The sequence below is a fragment of the Talpa occidentalis genome, unplaced genomic scaffold, assembly GCF_014898055.3.
Source record: "Talpa occidentalis isolate TD23 unplaced genomic scaffold, MPIMG_talOcc4v2.1 talOcc4.5, whole genome shotgun sequence".
NCBI classification, from domain to species: domain Eukaryota; kingdom Metazoa; phylum Chordata; class Mammalia; order Eulipotyphla; family Talpidae; genus Talpa; species Talpa occidentalis.
In genome coordinates, this window is record NW_023604861.1 from 73,207,552 (window position 1) to 73,225,700 (window position 18,149).

The window sequence follows — 18,149 nt, forward strand, 5'->3', positions numbered from 1 at the left end:
AAGGGATCATGCTCAGCGAAATAAGCCAAAAAGAAAAAGAAAAATACCGGATGGTCTCACTCATAGCAGGAATCTAGAAAACTTAAATAAGGGACCAGGAAAATGAATAACTATAAGAAAGTGAAAATCAAAATCAACAAAAAACTATGAACCAGAGACACTTTTAGGGGGTGGGAGGGGAGGGATTGGGGTCAGAATGGGGGGGGCTGCAATTGTATGGGGAATATAACAATAAAATTTATTAAAAAAAAATAAAAATAAAAAAAAAAAAAAAAAGCAGACTGAAGAGTGACAGCAGTTCTCAACATGGGGTTACCTTAACCAGCAATATCTCCCAGCACATGTAAAATAAGACTCCATGCACACTGAATGTCGGGCAAGCAATAAAGAACAAAGTGAGTTCCCTAATACCAGTCTTGTAAGCTGATTACATTATCACCTTACATTAATCTTGCTCATTCTGCCCAATTGAAATATAATGTGAGTCATATATATACTTTTGAATTTTCTAGTAGCTGTATTTTAAAGAAACATGTAACATTGATTCAATAATATATTTTATTTAATCTTATATATCCAAAATACTATCATTGTGCTATGTAATCATAAAAATCATGATAGTTTACTTTTTTTGTAATAAAGCTGGCATGTATTTATATTTAGAGTTCTAATCATCCAAGTTTAGCTACATTTAAAGTGCTCAGTAGCCACATGTGGCCAGTGGTGACTGTAATGGATGGTACAAATCTACCACTTTTTTCCTCTCTTTTAAGGTCATACTTAGCTGGAACTCAGGTCCAATATTTAGCTGTTATTGGAATAGACCATTGGGAACTGATACAGGTACTCTGGTTCCAGGAACAATCTGTATACATGTATTTAATTACATATATTTAATTTCTGCCCCTCTTAGAGCTGTCCTAATTGTACTGACCTACCTGGAGGTAAGCACTGACAGACAGTGTTGGGATTCCACTGTATATGAGGAATGTGGCCAAGCTTTTCTTTTTTTTTTTTTAAGATTTATTTATTTATACAAGAACTGGGGTATAGGCCAGATTCATGGGAGGGTGAGAAGATTCACCAGAGACAGAGTAGGGAACAGAACAGGCAGACTGACGAAACACACTGCTAAGGGGAGCAGTGGGCGCTATAGGAGAGGGCTGCTGCACCATGTGGGACCCTCACTGGCTGGCCAGGAACGAACCAGCAGTGCAGAGGCTGCGGCAGCTTCACAGCACTATGCTCAACTGCCAGTGCCACCAGGGGAGGCCCTGGCCAAGATTTTCTTCCTCTTCTTGGTAACGTTGACTGACATGAAGTATGGTTGAACCTTGACATATGCAATCTTAGTTACAAAGGCATTTATTTACTTCTTCATTTACTAATTGTAATGCAGCAATTTCCAAAAAAAGATTTGAAAATAATTACTGTAAGTAGAGTGGGACAGAGCAAGATGAGTCAATTTCACCAGAAACCTAAGCATTAAGAGCTGCATACAATACATTACAATAAAATGAAATAAGGCCATACAGACTTCCTTTGTAAAGAAACGTTAATAGTGCAGATATTCAATGGGAAGAGAAATCTCCAGCATATCAATCAGGCAAAGAAGAAAAATTTCCAAGTAAAACAACTCTACCCTTCATAAAGACTGAAGACCCAATTCTGAAGTTGCAAGAAAATAGTAGCTAAAAGAGATCTTTTTAGTTATCAGCATGTAGAAATACTGTCCCTAATTCTTTGAGATGGCCCCTCCTCCACTCCATTCACTGGCCACCATCCCTGAAAATAGTTTCTGGGCAAATTCATATGATGCTGAGAGCAAAATTTCTACCTCCTCAAAAAGAATAACAAACCTGGACAGTCCGAGGCACAACTCCATCCCTTAGTGTTCATCCAGGGCTGCTGAGATGGAGGGCAGTCCTTCTGAATTCTGGCAAGCCAGATAGCCTATTTAACTTAATAACCCTGAAGTTCTTCAAAATAAACAAATCAAATTTAACATTCCGGGGCAGGGATCACTCTGCCAACCCATCCTCACAAACCACAGGAGGACTAAGAAAGTGCACACAGGTCTGGCAAGGCAGGCAGCGCTCAGCAAGTCCAGGGTATCAATCCCCATTTCACTGTCTATTTCATTAACGGAGGAAAAATAATGGTCTTCTAAAATCTCCTAACTAACTAAAATAACTTGAAGACTCTGGGGAACTGTATATTGGCAACAGTTCAACAATAAACAAATGGAACAGTAAATGAAGGCTTTAATTAGATCATTTAATTTGGGAGTGTAAAGGAACTATATTAGTGAGCAGATATTGAAATATATCAAATGTAAAGTCCAGATACAGACATTACAAAGTGAAATCAGGCAGAAGACCTAAAAATATTGCATAGCTGGAGCTTTTCCCTCAGTACTTCAAGTCTGCATTCCTTTTTCACTTAGTGCCCCGTTGATTTGCAATTTAAATTGTGGTATCTGTACCACATTTATCGCACCTATTGCTTATCCACATATAAATCTATTTTAGAGCGGAGCACTAAGTTAGAAAGATTTGTTATAAATGTCTTATTTTAATATTTTATGCATGTACTATAATTTGATTCAAAGTGCTGTTTGTCTAAAATACATAACGATGTGTGCTGTGATCGGGCTTCTGTTCTTCAGGAAATATATTTAAGGCAAAACAATTAACTCATCTGTGCACAACACTTGCAGAGTCTGCTCATGTTTTGAGTCATTTTAATACACATTCATCTTCCATTCTCTATTCTATGGACTCTGTTATAGCTGGCACGCAGGTATCTCACCTTCCCTAGTTCAGGATAGGAAGCCCTTTCAAATTTTCCCTTCAACCTCTTCCTATGGTTAAGGAAATCTTTGAAATCAGCCTGTGTCTCCATGTAGACTTTTGATAAATGGTCTCTCAATTATTTCTGGGGCAAGGCACTGTCCCAAAGCTTTCAAATATTATGTGCATCTTAACAGACACACACACTCCTTGGTAGTCAGTATAATCCGCATTTTTGCAGACAGAGTCATTGAATCTTAGGAAGATACTAAAGTGCCCATGGCCCTCCACAGACAAGTGGTGGTGTTTGTTGGATTCTGAATGCTTGCTCTGTACACCCCACACTGCCACCGGTGCATACTATTTTAATATATTTTAAAGTAAGATGTTCAACATAAAAGCTAAATTTTGTGATATATCACTCAGCTCTGCTTTCCAGCTCATTGGAAACATCCTCTCATATCTGGAGAGTGACTGAAGAAATTGCATTTTTGATGCAGTTCCCACAATTTTCTGGAGATGACAATAAACATGGATACATTAAAAATAGTTCAAATGGTGTATAAATAAATGAAAAGCAGAAAAAAAGATTAAAAATAGTCCTGTCTGTTTAAATAACAAACATGCATTCATGCCAAAATTGACCTTAGAAAACAAGCAGACCCCAAAAAATATTAGGTGAGCAGAATAGAGAGACACAGTCTGACAAGAAAAGTTAAGAAAAGCCTTCCCTGACAGGTTAAATGCCCCTATTATAGACTCTCATAGCACCAAGTAGCTTAACCCTTGTCACAGTTGCAATTTCACATTTGTTGAATCATTTGATTAATGCCTGTTTCCCCTGTAGACTGTATCTTCCTTGTGACTCCTTCTGTATCATCCCTAGTCTCTGGCACACAGCAGACATTCAACATTCATTTCTTGAATGAATGAACAAATGAATGACTGATTGAGTTGTATTTTTTTTTTTTTTGTGGTTCATTTCATAGGAATTTATATCATAGAAGAACTTAGGTCCATTAAGTCCAGGCCAGCTAGTAAAACCATATTCTTTTTCCATATCAGTTGCCCCTCCTGGTCTTTGCCCTGTAATCTTCTCCTTTCCATAGCTTAGAACCATCCCCAAGTCCTACTACCAAAATGTGGAGCCTGAACAAATTACTCTGATGTATTTCATGTGGGAAAGCTCTAGTATGTGTGTGTGCGCGTTTGTCTGTCTGTCTGGTGTGCATGTCTGTATATGTGTATGCAAGCACATATGTATATGCAAAGGTAAACTCTCAGGTCAGGGAGAATATCACAGATGGCAATCTTTTAATGGTTACATGTTCAATCTGCCTTTCCAATAGAAATAGTGGTTACTAAGGACTAGAATCTTGATTGTCCATGTTTGTACACTAAGTTCTTAAAGGGTTAGCAAATCATAAGGATTCAACAAACACATCATTTGATCAGGTCACTGAAGAAGAGAAGCCTGAAATCATCCAGGAGGGGTTGGCTGTGCAGTCTTCTCACACTTGCAAGCCAAACAGAAATGGCCTCAGCACCTCCATAGAGAGGTTTTATTCTCGAAGCTCTCCATCTATCCTTCTTGTTTCTCTTGCTATAGGCTAAGGGCTTATGACTCTTGCAAGGGAGCTTCAAGTTTGCCAAAGTCTACATTCAACCCACACTCCTTTTCTTCTATTCCAGCCATGTCTTCTTGGCAAGAATTGCAGGATACCAGATTCATTGGTCTGAAAAGCCTTATGTTCACCAGTAAGGAAATATATCTGCTGAGCCAAAATCCATCTGAATACTGACATTTTTATCTTAATTGTTAGTTAATTTTCTTCAAACATGCATTCGCTGATACCATTGGCACAAGTCTGTCATTTTTGCTACTTCAATTGAATTCAATGAACAACGTACTGAGCTCCTACTATGTGCATGGCATGACGCTCCCAACATAGGAGAAAAATAAAAACAGATTCATATCCACCTTCCAGGAGTTCACAGTCTAGTAGAGAAGATAGACATGTGTGCAAATAACTACCACAAAGCTACTTATCCTTTTTGAGTTCCAGACTTTTATAAAGTAGAATTTGTATCTTGTGTGTTTTCTGCCAAGGAAATTGCTTAATACTGAGCTCACTGGCACATTTAAAATGTCTATAGAGGAGACTTAGGGATAGATAAGAATGTGTTTGGGAAGGATAGAAAGGCTTGAAGTTGCAATCACATAGCTTTGTATGTAAAAATAAAAAATAAAAAAAAAAAAATCAGCTGTGTACCACAAAGACTAGGGAGGTAAGTCAGCGTTTTGGTCTGAGTTGAGAATAACCCATAGCAACAAATGGTGGGAATTTGATGGACAAACTTTAAAGAAACCTTCATTCTAGACCTTCTGTTTTTCTTTCCTGATAATCATCAAAGTCTATAAAAACATTTTTTATTAATATTTACTTGTTCTGTCATCCTCATTAGAAAGTAAATTCTTGTGAGCAAAGACCTTATCTGTCTTGTTTACTACTGCATCTCCAGTGATTTCTGGAACAAAGTAGCCTCTAGATCAGTATTTGTTGAAAAAGAAAACATGATTCATATCAGAGAATACTGAGCTCACTGGAGGAAAAATGCATACAAATCTCAAGTTTGGTGCAAACCTAACTCTACGATAAGTTGATACAGATTTTCTCTCCAGGATAAAATGAGGCTGTGAGGAATAAGTATTTTGCCTGAAATAATCACCTCATGGCATGGCATTTGTGATGGTCAACAGGGTAGTGCTGATCACATCCTTTATCATCATACTTAAGTGTCTTTGAATAAAAGGTACATGATTAAGAAGAGCTAAAATCATCACCAAAGGATCTCCTTGGAGGCCAAGGTCAATGCTCCTGGGGAAACACACTAATCTGCTAACATTCACCTCCTGGAGATTTCACCCATGGTGTTCTTGACATTACTCCTGCATCCCAAGTCTTACTGGGTGGTGTGCTTCTATTTTTTTTTTTTTTAATAAAAACCCTAAAGAAAAAATTCCTGCCAAGAGCACTTGACTGGCAGCCCACAAAGGACGCAAATTATTCTTCTATTTAGTGACAGAAATTTCCATGATCAATAAACTGTGATGGGCTTCCCTGGTGGCACAGGAGGTTGAGCACAGCGCTGTGAAGCTGTCTACAGCCTCTGCAAGTGTGGGTTCGATCCTGGCCAGCTGTGGAGACACCCATGTGGCACGGCAGACCTCTCCTGTTGCGCCCGCTTCTCCCCTCAACAGTGTATTTCAGTCAGTCTGCCTGTTCTGTACTCTGTCTCTGGTGAGTCCTCTCATCCTCCTGCATATGTGGCCTGCACCCTGGTTCTTGTATTCATAAATAAATAAATCTTTAAAAATAAATTAATAGTGTTGTTTTATAATTACAAACTTGTATGTGTTATATTCCCTCTCCAATGCTCTTGATTCCCCTTTGCTTTTACAGTTATGGGTCTGGTACCATGTAGGAGGTAGTATATTCAGTTATCTTCAAATCATACAACAATCTCTCTACTTCCTATTGTGAGTACTTAAGAGGTTGTTTAGTTCTGGAAATTAACTATCCTATTCTAACAGGAAGTAACAATGAGAACACCATCAACAAAAAATTTCTCCAACATTAATCTCCATGAAAAAAGTTGAAAATCTGGACCTCCCTGGTCCAGATGAAGCTATCTACAGCTTCTGCAGCACAAGTTTGATCCCTAGCCAGCCAAGAAGCTACATGGTGTAGCAGACCTCTCCTTCCTCCCCCACTGCTCCCCTCAGCAGTGATTTCAGTCAGTCTGCCTGTTCTGTTCCCTGCTCTGTCTCTGGTGGATCATCTCACCCCCCACACCTCTGGCCTATACCCCAGTTCATGTATGCATAAATAAATCTTTAAAGAAAAAGTTGAAAATCTTAAAACTGAATAGCAAAACTAATGTTACCTAATGTTAACTAATTTTTCCTTTACACTAATTATTTACATGTGTGTTGCTCATTAAAAATCTATATTCAGGCTGGAATTCAATGCTAGAAGAAACAAGCAACAGATTAAAACACCCTTTATTTAACTGATAAAAATATCCTCTTCCAAATCGAGATGGAAACTTGAATCCTAGGAAGTCACTACATACATAAATGCTAATGATTATAAGGAAAGAGTGGGTGGCTTTGTTCACTAAATTGGGGAGTTGTGGAAAGGATCTTGCACACGAGAAGGCAGGTTCATTAAATTGGTGCTTTATTACACACCATTCAAATCCCTACCAAATGGAGGGAAAAAAAAAAACAAACCTCAATTATGTATTAATCATATTATAATATAGTGTTATTTACAATAATTATTTCTAATAATGCACATTGTTATAATATGATTAAGATATAAGTTTATAATATATTAATAATTTTGGTGTCATCTTTGAAGATTAAAAGGTGGAAAAACTTTATCATTTGTTTGGAGGGAGTCCAGCTCTATCTAGAGTATATATTGATCTGGTATGCACCAATGCCTATAACTATGCGTATCTTGAATCACCCTTCATCAGAGAGCCCATCATCGCACATCATTATTGGCCAAGGCAGAGGAAGAGAATGGATCAAGGTCATATGAAAACATTTTGCTCAGTGATGACTGGTAGTTACATGGCAAAAAAATTTACACAAAGAAACACATGTCACAAACCTCCATCAGCATTTCTAAATTTACTTCTTGTTTAGTTCTTTCCTAGAAGCCCTTTCAGTCTATAATTATTGCAGTGTCATTTGTTTTTATTTATATTTACCTGCTGGTCATCCGTCCACCCATTAGAATCACCAAGTGTGTAGAGAATTTGTCAGTCCATTGGAACCTAAAGAGTCAACTGCCCATTCCCTTATTTCTACTACCCCTTTGTTTCCAAGATGTTCCTATAGATAATAACCACTTTCCTCACTAAACATTTTTTTCAGTTTTATTTTAATTCTATTGCATGCAGTATTTTTTACTCATTATCAGAAAAATTTACTTTCTACTCACACATGGAACCTTAGACCCTCGATGCCCTAATTGGTTGCAAAGTACAAAAAGGCTCCTATTTTAGAGAAAAGTCAAGAGGAAAGGAAGTTTGTGGTGGGGACATAAAGTAGTCTCCTGGGATATGGAATATCTGCAGAGTCAGTCATGAGAGCTCAAGAAACACACACACAAATGGCAGCCTCACAGATTTTCTCTCATGGGTTGCTTTTCTCTTTGCTCCATTGTTCTTGATCGCTTTCATTTGTATAGAACTGTCAAGGCCACAGCTAACCCTACCCTCCTTTCCATCTCATAGTCTTTAAGTGTGTGCACCTGCTGATAATCAAGCACTGGTTTAAGTACAATCACAGGATTTAGGAGAAAGGAGTCACATTTCTTCAACCTCGTTTTTCTTAGGAACGTGCCAACACATGTCACTGACATGCTGTCTGCAGCCACACCCCACCCCACCCCCAGAGGTCCATCTTTGGTCTATCAACATTGTCCAAGATAAGCAGAGGGTGAATGAGGGTCATGTGGGAAGCAGGGGCTGAAGAAGGGCCAGAGACCCAGAGAAAAGGGCAGAAGTTCGCAAAACGGAGCAGGACACTGTCAAGCTCCTCAGAGCCGTGGTCCTTGATGGGAATCTTAGAACATATTCCTTGCAGCCCAAATTATGTGGGCACACTTGTTTCCCATCTACATGTAAAAACATAATGATTAAGAAAAATGAATACCCTTTCACAACAGGTTATGCAGCATACATGCTAGTTGATTTCTCTTTCCACCCTTATGACAATTATACTTAATAATAGTGAGTTTGTTATTTTTAGTGATAGTAAGTAATAATAAGAATAGTAAATCAAATGATGCTTATATGTCAAGCAGTATTCTAAGCTCTTTAGAGCTATTAAATAATTTAATTCTCACAAAATCTCACAAAATAGATGTGATTATTAATCCAATACTGAAATGAAGAAACTTAATAACAGAGAACTGAGCTGCCATGGAGCTAGTAAATGGTAGGACTAGATTTGAATATGACACTTTTAAAAATACCAAACAAATAAACAAAACAAAATAAAAGTTAGCAATTGGTGGCATAAAAAGCCATTTAATTCTAAATCCCCTTTTGGTATGAGAAACTCCATTAATGCCATGTTTTGATGACAACTAATAATAATTGCCAACATTGTGTCTTGCTAAAGAATAGGTTATATGCAGCTTTATTTTTTCCCTTGCATTTTCCAGAATCCAAAGGGTGTCACAATACCAAAATATAGAGATTCCCAAAGAATTGCCAACTCCCAGCTCTTAGATAATCATGACTTAGAGGAATAGATGCCAGCTCTCCACCACTGGCTCTCAACGTTGAGAGGCGAATACTGACCAATCTCACCCCAGGAGATTTCCCTAGTCTTCCCTCCTCACTTCCATTTTCAGAGATTTTTTATTTTACCCTCTTGATAAACAAAAACAGATTTCTGGGGGAAAAAATAGCATAACAACTTTATTTTTTTCCCCAGAAAGCCACTTTCACAGCAGATGGAACTCAGCATGCTCTCGTCCAAATCTTCAGCAAACCTGAAACATGAAGCGCCCCTTACACAAGGGCCATGCATCGTCCCACTTTGTGTCTCTTAAGCTGACACTTGGAACCAGTGTACACTTCCTTAATCTGGCCCCATTATCAGTCTAATAATACCTCCCGATATTCATAAATGCCTAGCAAGACTTTAAGCTATTCTGTGCAAGGGAGAAATATCCAGCTAAATGGGGAAGATTACCGCATCACCACATACATCAGTGACAGGCTCTGTGCTATTACAGTTGATTTTTGTTGACAGTTGGCTGTAGGCAGTTGTGTTTCAAATGCCTTTTTTCACTGGGAAATTAAACAAAATCCCATGCAAAATGCAGCCCTCTAGTTCAAAAACTGTAAATCCCAAATTAGCATTTCATACTTTAAAAGGTAGCACAGCACAATTTTCCATTGAAAGGTCTGCACAGTTGACACAAATGGGTGTTTCAGACATGACACTAATGCTACTAGTGCCTTTTAAGAAAGCCACCTTTTCAGACATTATTTCTCCTCTCTCAATAATCTGCATATACTACAGTCTTCGCCTATGGAAGAAGACAAGGAGACATCCTGAAGTACAGCTGTAAGTAAATTATGTTTCCAGAAAATTCTAAGCAATAGGTTGAATTAAGAAGAGATGAGCTATTTAAACTTCCTTAAGGTTAAGAGTCACTTCTTCCACTAAACATTATGAAGATAAGGATAATTCTATGAGCCATAAAGGTACATGTGTCTAGGACAGTTCTGATATGGGAGCTTCGCTACTATGAAACAGGTTAAAGCCCAAATTCACAAAATTCTAACATGTGTGGGAAGTCATGAGACTGACATTAAATAGGGTCATTTGATTCTTAAGACTGGAAATCTATTTTTCTTCTTACCCAGGAGACCCTTCAGAGTAAAAGAGTTTTAAACAGTGCCTTTCTTTCATCCAGAGCAATTGCTATTTAACTAGAAAACCAAAAAAAGACAATAGTTGTGAGTTGGCGATTCAGGACACAAATATATTTAGAGAAAAAATTTCATGTTTATTTCTGGACTGAAGCATAAGCATAAAACACTAGTCAGGCAATTTCACACCAATCCTTTTGCAAACATCTCACCAAACAGCCCTTGATGCTTGGCCATATAAAGTCAAATGTCTAGGGGTCAAAAATAGTAGGCTGAAGTTAAACGGAAATGAGTAGACTAGACTTTGTCCTTTGACCATATTCACAATTTGAAGGAGGACAAAGCTCTGCTCTCTGCAGAATGAGAGTTTAAGCCCCACCCACAAGTTTAATGGCCATAGGAAAACCACCTACTTGCTTTCATTAGTAAATGCAGTAAAGAATAAATATTGGCGTCCCATTTAGCTTAGTGATAACGAAAAGCATGAAATGAAGTTCATATAAGAAATGGAAAACTCATTTGTCAAAACTGTTGCAAACCCCAAACTTCCCCTAAGACATTTCTGGATTAAATGACTCAGATGCAAATCTCATTCCAGTTATGTAGTTCTTCACTAACCATGGCCTAAAGGTAATGAACTACTAGCCTATGACTTCAGAGAAAGCTGGCTTCCACAAAAGTTTGGTGTTTATTGGATCTGAAGAAATTTACTTGAATAAATGTCTCAACTCATTTTCTCCTTCATCCCAACCACACAGATTGTCTCCCCACAAAGGAACTCAACCCTCAGAAGCTGGCTCAGTCAAAGACAGCCATACACACTAATCTATGGTGACCAAAAAGGATCCATCATTGCGTAGCACTGGCTTAGAATGGGAAGTGACTTCAAAGAGGCATATAGGATCTCTTGGAGGAGATCTGAAAGGCTCAGCACCTTGACTGTTGGTAGCTACACAGGATGGCACATGAGTATGGTCTAATGTGTGCACTGCACAGTAGATGTCCATGAAGTTGATTCGAAAAGAAAAAAAAAGCAATCAAAGCAGAGCCATCCTTCTCCCATGAGACTGAATGTCCTATTGTACAAAGTGGGGCATTTAAGCAGTAACCCAGAGCCACATTAATTTCATAACAAGGAAAATCTAAATAGTATGTAGTTCAAATTCTTAAATATGAGGATAAACAAAGCCTAAATTACATTCTTACTTATATGAAGAGAAAAAGTGTCCTCTTCCTGGTGTCTGTTTCCCTACAAAATCAATATGCTTTAAAAAGAAAAAAGAAAATCTCCTGTTCTCTAGAAAATTATTTAGAGATAGACATTTTCTCTTAGTTAGGAACAAGATTCCTTAAGTTGCTGAAACTTAACACTACTTTACTTACTTCTTAAAGACATAAAGTTCTGTGTACAGATATGAAAATATCACAGGAGATGTGTTTGTGAGCAAAAATTCAGTTTTCTGAAAACAACAAAGGTAATCCAGCAAGGGTTTTATTTCATCTCCACTACCAGTCATCACTGGCTTGCTGAAGAAAAAGCAGATGGGGGCCTCCCCGGTGGCGCAGCAGTTGAGTGTTGGGTTGTGAAGCTGCCCGCAGCCTCTGCAGCGATGGTTCAATTCCCGGCTACCAGGCGAGAGTCCCACATGGCATGCAGACCTCTCCTGCCGCCCCCTGCTCCCCTCAGCAGTGTACTTCCTCAGTCTGCCTACTCTGCTCTCCACTCTGACTCTGGTGAATTCTCTCACGCTCCTGCGCTTCTGACTGTACCCAGTGCTTACATAAATAAATAAATAAATCTTTAAAAAAAAAAAAAGAAAAAGCAGATATGGTCAATGGGATTCAAGTGGGTGATGTTTTAAGAGGTTATTAGTATAAAAATATAAATTATAAAATAAATTAGGAATAATTGTCCCCTTCAAAAGAAACAAAATGAGGGAAAAGATAAACAGCTGTGACTACACCAAACTAAAAAGCTTTTGCACAGCAAAAGAGACAGTAACCAGAATGAAGAGACACTCCACAGAATAGGAGAATATATTTGCCCACCATACAACTGATAAGGGACTGATAGCAAAGATCTACAAATAGCTTACAAAACTAAAAACAAACATTAAAAAAAAAAAACTAAAACAAACATCCCAATCAAACAATGGGTAGAAATGCTGAAAAGACACTTTGCAAAAGAAGAAATGCAGATGGTGTATGAAAAAATGTTCAGGGCCTCCCCACTAGTGCCTCTGCAGTGCCGGTTCGATTCCCTGCCAGCCAGGGAGAACTCCACATGGCACAGTAGACTTCTGCCTCGCTGGCTGCTCCCCTCAGCAGTGTCTTCAGTCCATCTGCCTGTTCTGCTCCCCGCTCTGGCGCTGGTGAATTCTCTCACCCTCCCGCACTTCTGACCTGTACTTCAGTTCTTGCATAAAATAAATAAATCTTAAAAAAAAAAGTTCAACATCACTTATATTTAGGGAAATGCAAATCAAAACCACAATGAGATACCACCTCACGCAGGGGAAACTGGCCCATATTAAAAAAAAAAAAAAAAAAAAAAAAGCAGACAACAAATGCTGGCAAGGTTGTGGAGATAAAGGAGCCCTCTTCCATTGCTGGTGGGAAGGCAAACTGGTCCAGCCACTATGGAAAGCTGTGTAGAAGATCTTATGATCCAGCGATTCCACTTCTGGGAATCTACCCAAAGGACACAAAAATACTAATTCAAAGAGAGACCTGCACTCCTGTTTTTTTTTTTTTTTTTGAAGATCCATTTATTTATACATACAAGAACCAGGGTACAGGCCAGAATTTTGGGGGGGCAGTGAGAGGATTCACCAGAGACAGAGCGAGGAACAGAACAGGCAGATCGACTGTAATACACTGCTGAGGGGAGCAGCGGGCAAGACAGGAAGGTCTGCTGCGCCATGTGGGACCCTTGCCTGCGGCCAGGGATCAAACTGGCACTGCACTCCTATTTTTATTGCTGCACCATTTACAATAGCTAAGATATGGAAACAACCCAAATGCCCCCAAACAGACGAATTATCAAGAAGATATGGCATATATACACAATGGAATAATACTGCTCAGCTATCATAAAAGATAAACTCACGCCATTTGCAGCAACATGGATGGAATTGGAAGGTATTATGCTAAGCAAAATAGTTGGATGGGAAAGAAAAATATTGAATGGTATCATTTATAGAAGGAATACAGGGAAAACAAAGGGTCAGGAAAAGGACAAAATTTGTAGGCAAACCATAGATCTGAGGTGAAGGTGACGGAGAGGGGTGGAAACAGGAGAGTGAAGGGCAAAAGGGACTATGGTGATGGTCATGGGTGCCATGGTAGTAGGAGAATTATGGGGACTACACATGAGGGGAAAAAACAAATATTCTACAGAAATGAGCAATGATGTAAGAAAATAAAAAAAAATAAATAAAAAGCAAACAACTATGAAGGATTCTGTACTCTACAAAATGGGTTTAGACCAAAAATAACTTTAAATATATATGTATCTCTTTCAGTTCATTAAAAATGTTATTTGATTTTAATTTGTTTACAGAAAACTTTCATGACTATTTTGAGAATAAAATAAAATATGCATTTGATTAGGAAGAGATATTACTGTATCCCCCAAGAATACACATCTTTATTGATAGATTGATTTTTTAAACTGAGTTAAGAGTGGTTTGCAATTTTTCTGTGTGTGTTCTATAGATACAGGAGCTCTCCCTTCAGATGTTTCTCCCACATCAACCACACCGACCACCCAAGCACCCACAGTCCTTCATCATCTGCTCCCTTCCATTCCCCTCTAATAGCCTCAGTTCTAGGATCATATTTTTAGGGTGTTATTAGTTTGTCTTTATTTCAACCTTTATTTTTTAAAACACCAGTAACCACCACATAATTGCTCTAATTTTGGCCTTTGTGACATTACTAAGAGGCATGCAGTGGGGAAAGAATATTGCCCTATTTTGGGATAAGAAGTTGAGTGTGGAGAGTTGAAGTGATTTTCATGGAGTAACACACCAAATTAGTAAAAATGGTCCACTAATAGATTTCTTGCTTCAAAATAACAGAGTTTCACTAGAAAAATGATTCTTCCTTCTGCAGTTACATTTGAAAATTACCATATTGCACATTGCCCTTTTTTCCAGAGCTTCTCAGACTTTATGCATTTATCCATTTATTCACACAGCAAAGAAACATTTATTGAGTCTACTAAATACCCGTCCCCCAAGTAAATAGCATATTATATCTAATTCAAGAGTTGTATATTTTAGTTGGGATAAAAGACACACAAAAACTTTAAAAGAAAATAGCAGAGTTCAATGATATAGGTAGGAATAAGTTCTTAAGAAAATACAGAGGAGAGTTAAGCCAGACTGAGGTTCAGAGAAATTAAAGAAGAATTCTTATAAGATGTATTATCTGAGCTAAATAGTGAAGATCTTGTTATAAAGTTATCCAGGGAGGGATGTGTATATATGTCTGTATCTTTGTCTGTCAGGGTAGGAGACAAAAGGATTAACAAAGAAAAAATGATAAAACTTGTGAAGTCCTTACACTTACATTGTAAAGGTCTTGGAAATAGAGTATTTGCACTTGAAAAGGAAGAGTAAAGAATACTGTGAGGTAATAGGTAAGTTCTGTTAAATCATAACAGTTAATTGATTCAGACTTCAACTTAGCTCTCTTTGCACTATTTCCCATTGTCAGTTGAGGTGAAAATGATCATTGAATGTTCTTTGTTTCATGGAATGTCAGTTACTTATTGGTCATGTTTCATCTTTAAAAAATATAAGCTACCCTTTAAAAACAGCAATTTTGAAAAGATTGATACTGGGTTGAAGAATCACCATCCATATACTTTGCCATTTTGTCATTTTTTTTTTTTTAATGACTGCTTACATATTATTTCAAAATAACCCAGGAAATAGAGAGTAAAACTCCTATCTCCAGCATCCAACTTGGGGGATTAAAAGGTTAAGAGAAAAAAAATAACTTGACAGAATCACATGAAAAGTAGCAGAGTGGGGCCTCCCCCGGTGGCGCAGCAGTTGAGCCCTGGGCTGCGAAGCTGTCTGCAGCCTCTGCAGCACCGGTTCAATCACTGACCACAGGCAAGGGTCCCACATGGCGCGCAGACCTCTCGTGCCATGCCCGCTGCTCCCCTTAGCAGTGTATTTCATCTGTCTGCCTGTTCTGTTCCCCGCTCCTGCTCTGGTGAATTCTCTTTCCCTCCTGCGCTTCTGACTGTACCCAGTGCTTGTATAAATAAATAAATAAATCTTTAAAAAAAAAAAAAAGTAGCAGAGTGTAGACAAAGCTTTCTGAACTATCTGTCCATATCTTTCCATTATACTCCCATGAACATCTGAGAAACAAAGAAAGAAAACTTTTATGGTAATAATACCTAAAGGGGGAATCCAATACTTCCAGAATATAAACAATAACGTAAATTAACACTACCTCAATAAGCAAAGTATACAAGAGCCAAAAAATTGAGTTGTTTAATGTGCTTTGCAAATGAAGTTTAAAGATAACTTACCACAGGGGGCTTCCCTGATGGCACAAGGGGTTAAGACACAGCACTATGAAGCAATCCACAGCCACTGCGGCAAGAGTTCGATCCCCGGCCAGGGAGATGACCCACATGGCGCAGCAGACCTCTCCTGACTCTCCCACTGCTCCCCTCAGCAGTGTCTTTCAGTACATCTGACTGTTCTGCTCCCCTTTCTCTCTGTGGTGAATCCTCTCACCCCCCACAACTCTGGCCTGTACCCTAGTTCTTATATGAATAAATAAATAAATAAATCTTTTTTAAAAAAAGATAATTTACCACCAATCTATATAATAAAATGTAATGTTCTCAAAGATATTTTTGCACATTAATAATAAGCAGATTTTAAATAAAAATGAAATTATAAAAAATTGTGTTGCCTTAAAAAAATTGTGTTGCCTTAATCTATCACGATTCATTGTTTGTTATTAATTTAATATGTACACATAACTCTTTATCTTAAAAATCAAGTATTATCATTAAGGATAGAAGAGGATAAAGAGACTCAGATTCCCAAAATTTCAAACAGAAGTCACCAGTGTACATGTTCATGCAGTCACATACCTATACTGTCACAGTGAAAACAAGCAAAAAGTTAAAATATATTCTGAATTTTAGAAAATAAGAGCTTTTATTCAAAAGCTATTCATTCCAAACCTGTATATTCAAGGTTCCCTTTTAAGACACAGATGTGAATATCCAAGGCTTATTTTGGAGTAGAAAATAATTTGTCATGTTTTTTTCTTTCAATAATCCAGCAAAATTTAAGTTTCCTTTGACACTGATACTATTCCCAATTCAACATTGCTAAATTTTAACTACCCTCCCTTTCAATTAGCTGGGTTTCTGTTTACTTACTTTGTCCGCAGTTATAGCCTTCCCTCATGGACCTAAGATCACTATTTTCCTTTCTCTTTATGCTCTGTGAGCATCAAGTATCATGGGGCATGCGTGTAATTGTCATTCAGTGTGAAAAAGCCAGCTGGAGGTATCACAATCATGTCAATATACCAGTCAGCAAGAAAACCTCCAAGCTGATTGCTTTCTATTTAAATATAGTATTACATGGGTTGAAAATTGCTGCTTCTACAAGCTTCTTGGTGATATTACCAGGTTTTTCATATTGTTACACTATCAACTAATAAATAAATATATTTGTATTTAAATACACATATATAATATACTTATACCAAAGAAAAATAAAATTCATTATACCCATAGAATACATGAAAAAAGTCATACATCATTTAACTACTACAAGAGATGGAATTTTAGGGTTCTGAGAAACTGAGAGATTTATTAGATCTGACTAGCTCTCTCCAAGAACTAAAATGAAATCCATCCAATGAAGACCATTGTTTTCTCTCAACATTAAATTCTCCAACCTTAGAGTCTCTGCTTAGGTTACATTGATATCATGCTAGTGTCCTATGTCCTTCATGGGTACCAGTGTCTTGTTCATTACTTGAGCTCTTTTCAGTTGCTCAAAAATGGTGAAAAGGGGAAAAGAAATTCATTACCAACATATAATATCATGTATTCAGAAGTAGTGATCTTATGTGAATGAGACTCAAAGTATAATAGGAGAAAATATTCTCTAGCTCTCCTCTAGGGGAGAGAATTATATATAGTAAGAAAAAACACTTTGCTATCCCCTGGGATAATATTAGAAGGAGAAGTGAACCATCTAAGAGGTGTTCAACAGTAACAATAAATGACTGACATATTACCCTCTAAGAAAGTTCAATCTGGTCAAATAAAGGGTCGAGTTGTGTTGAGAGAGGATGCAAATTTGGGGCTAGAACTGGATTATTCAAGATGACAGAAAATGTTTAGTAATTTCCATAATAATCTCCTCCTACCTTCCCCTACCTAACACAGTGCCAAAGCCATGAAGCTATTACCCTTTCAACCATGACTACATGTCTCAGTCCTAACTAGCTAGGAAACTATATAACTCTGAATGAAGAAACTGAACCCTCACTTAGCACTAAACTAAATACTTTCTAATTTTTTAATGCCAAAAACTCTGATTCAAATAATAGCTTTTCATTTTTAAAAAAAATAAAAATCAACTGGGTGATTCTAGGTGAAGAGGGGGGAAGTATAGTAGAGACCCTCAAAGATTGTAAGGTGGCCCTGGGAAAATTCAATGGAACCCCTGGTACACTAGATAGAAGGTTTGTAAACCACCAGACCAAAGACCTCAAAAATGCCTTTCAGTTTTGAAATTGCAGAATTCTTTTAAACCTTTCCAAAAGATTAAGTTGTTAATTTTACAGTGGTAGTGTCATCAGCAAAATAGCAGAATAGACAGCTCC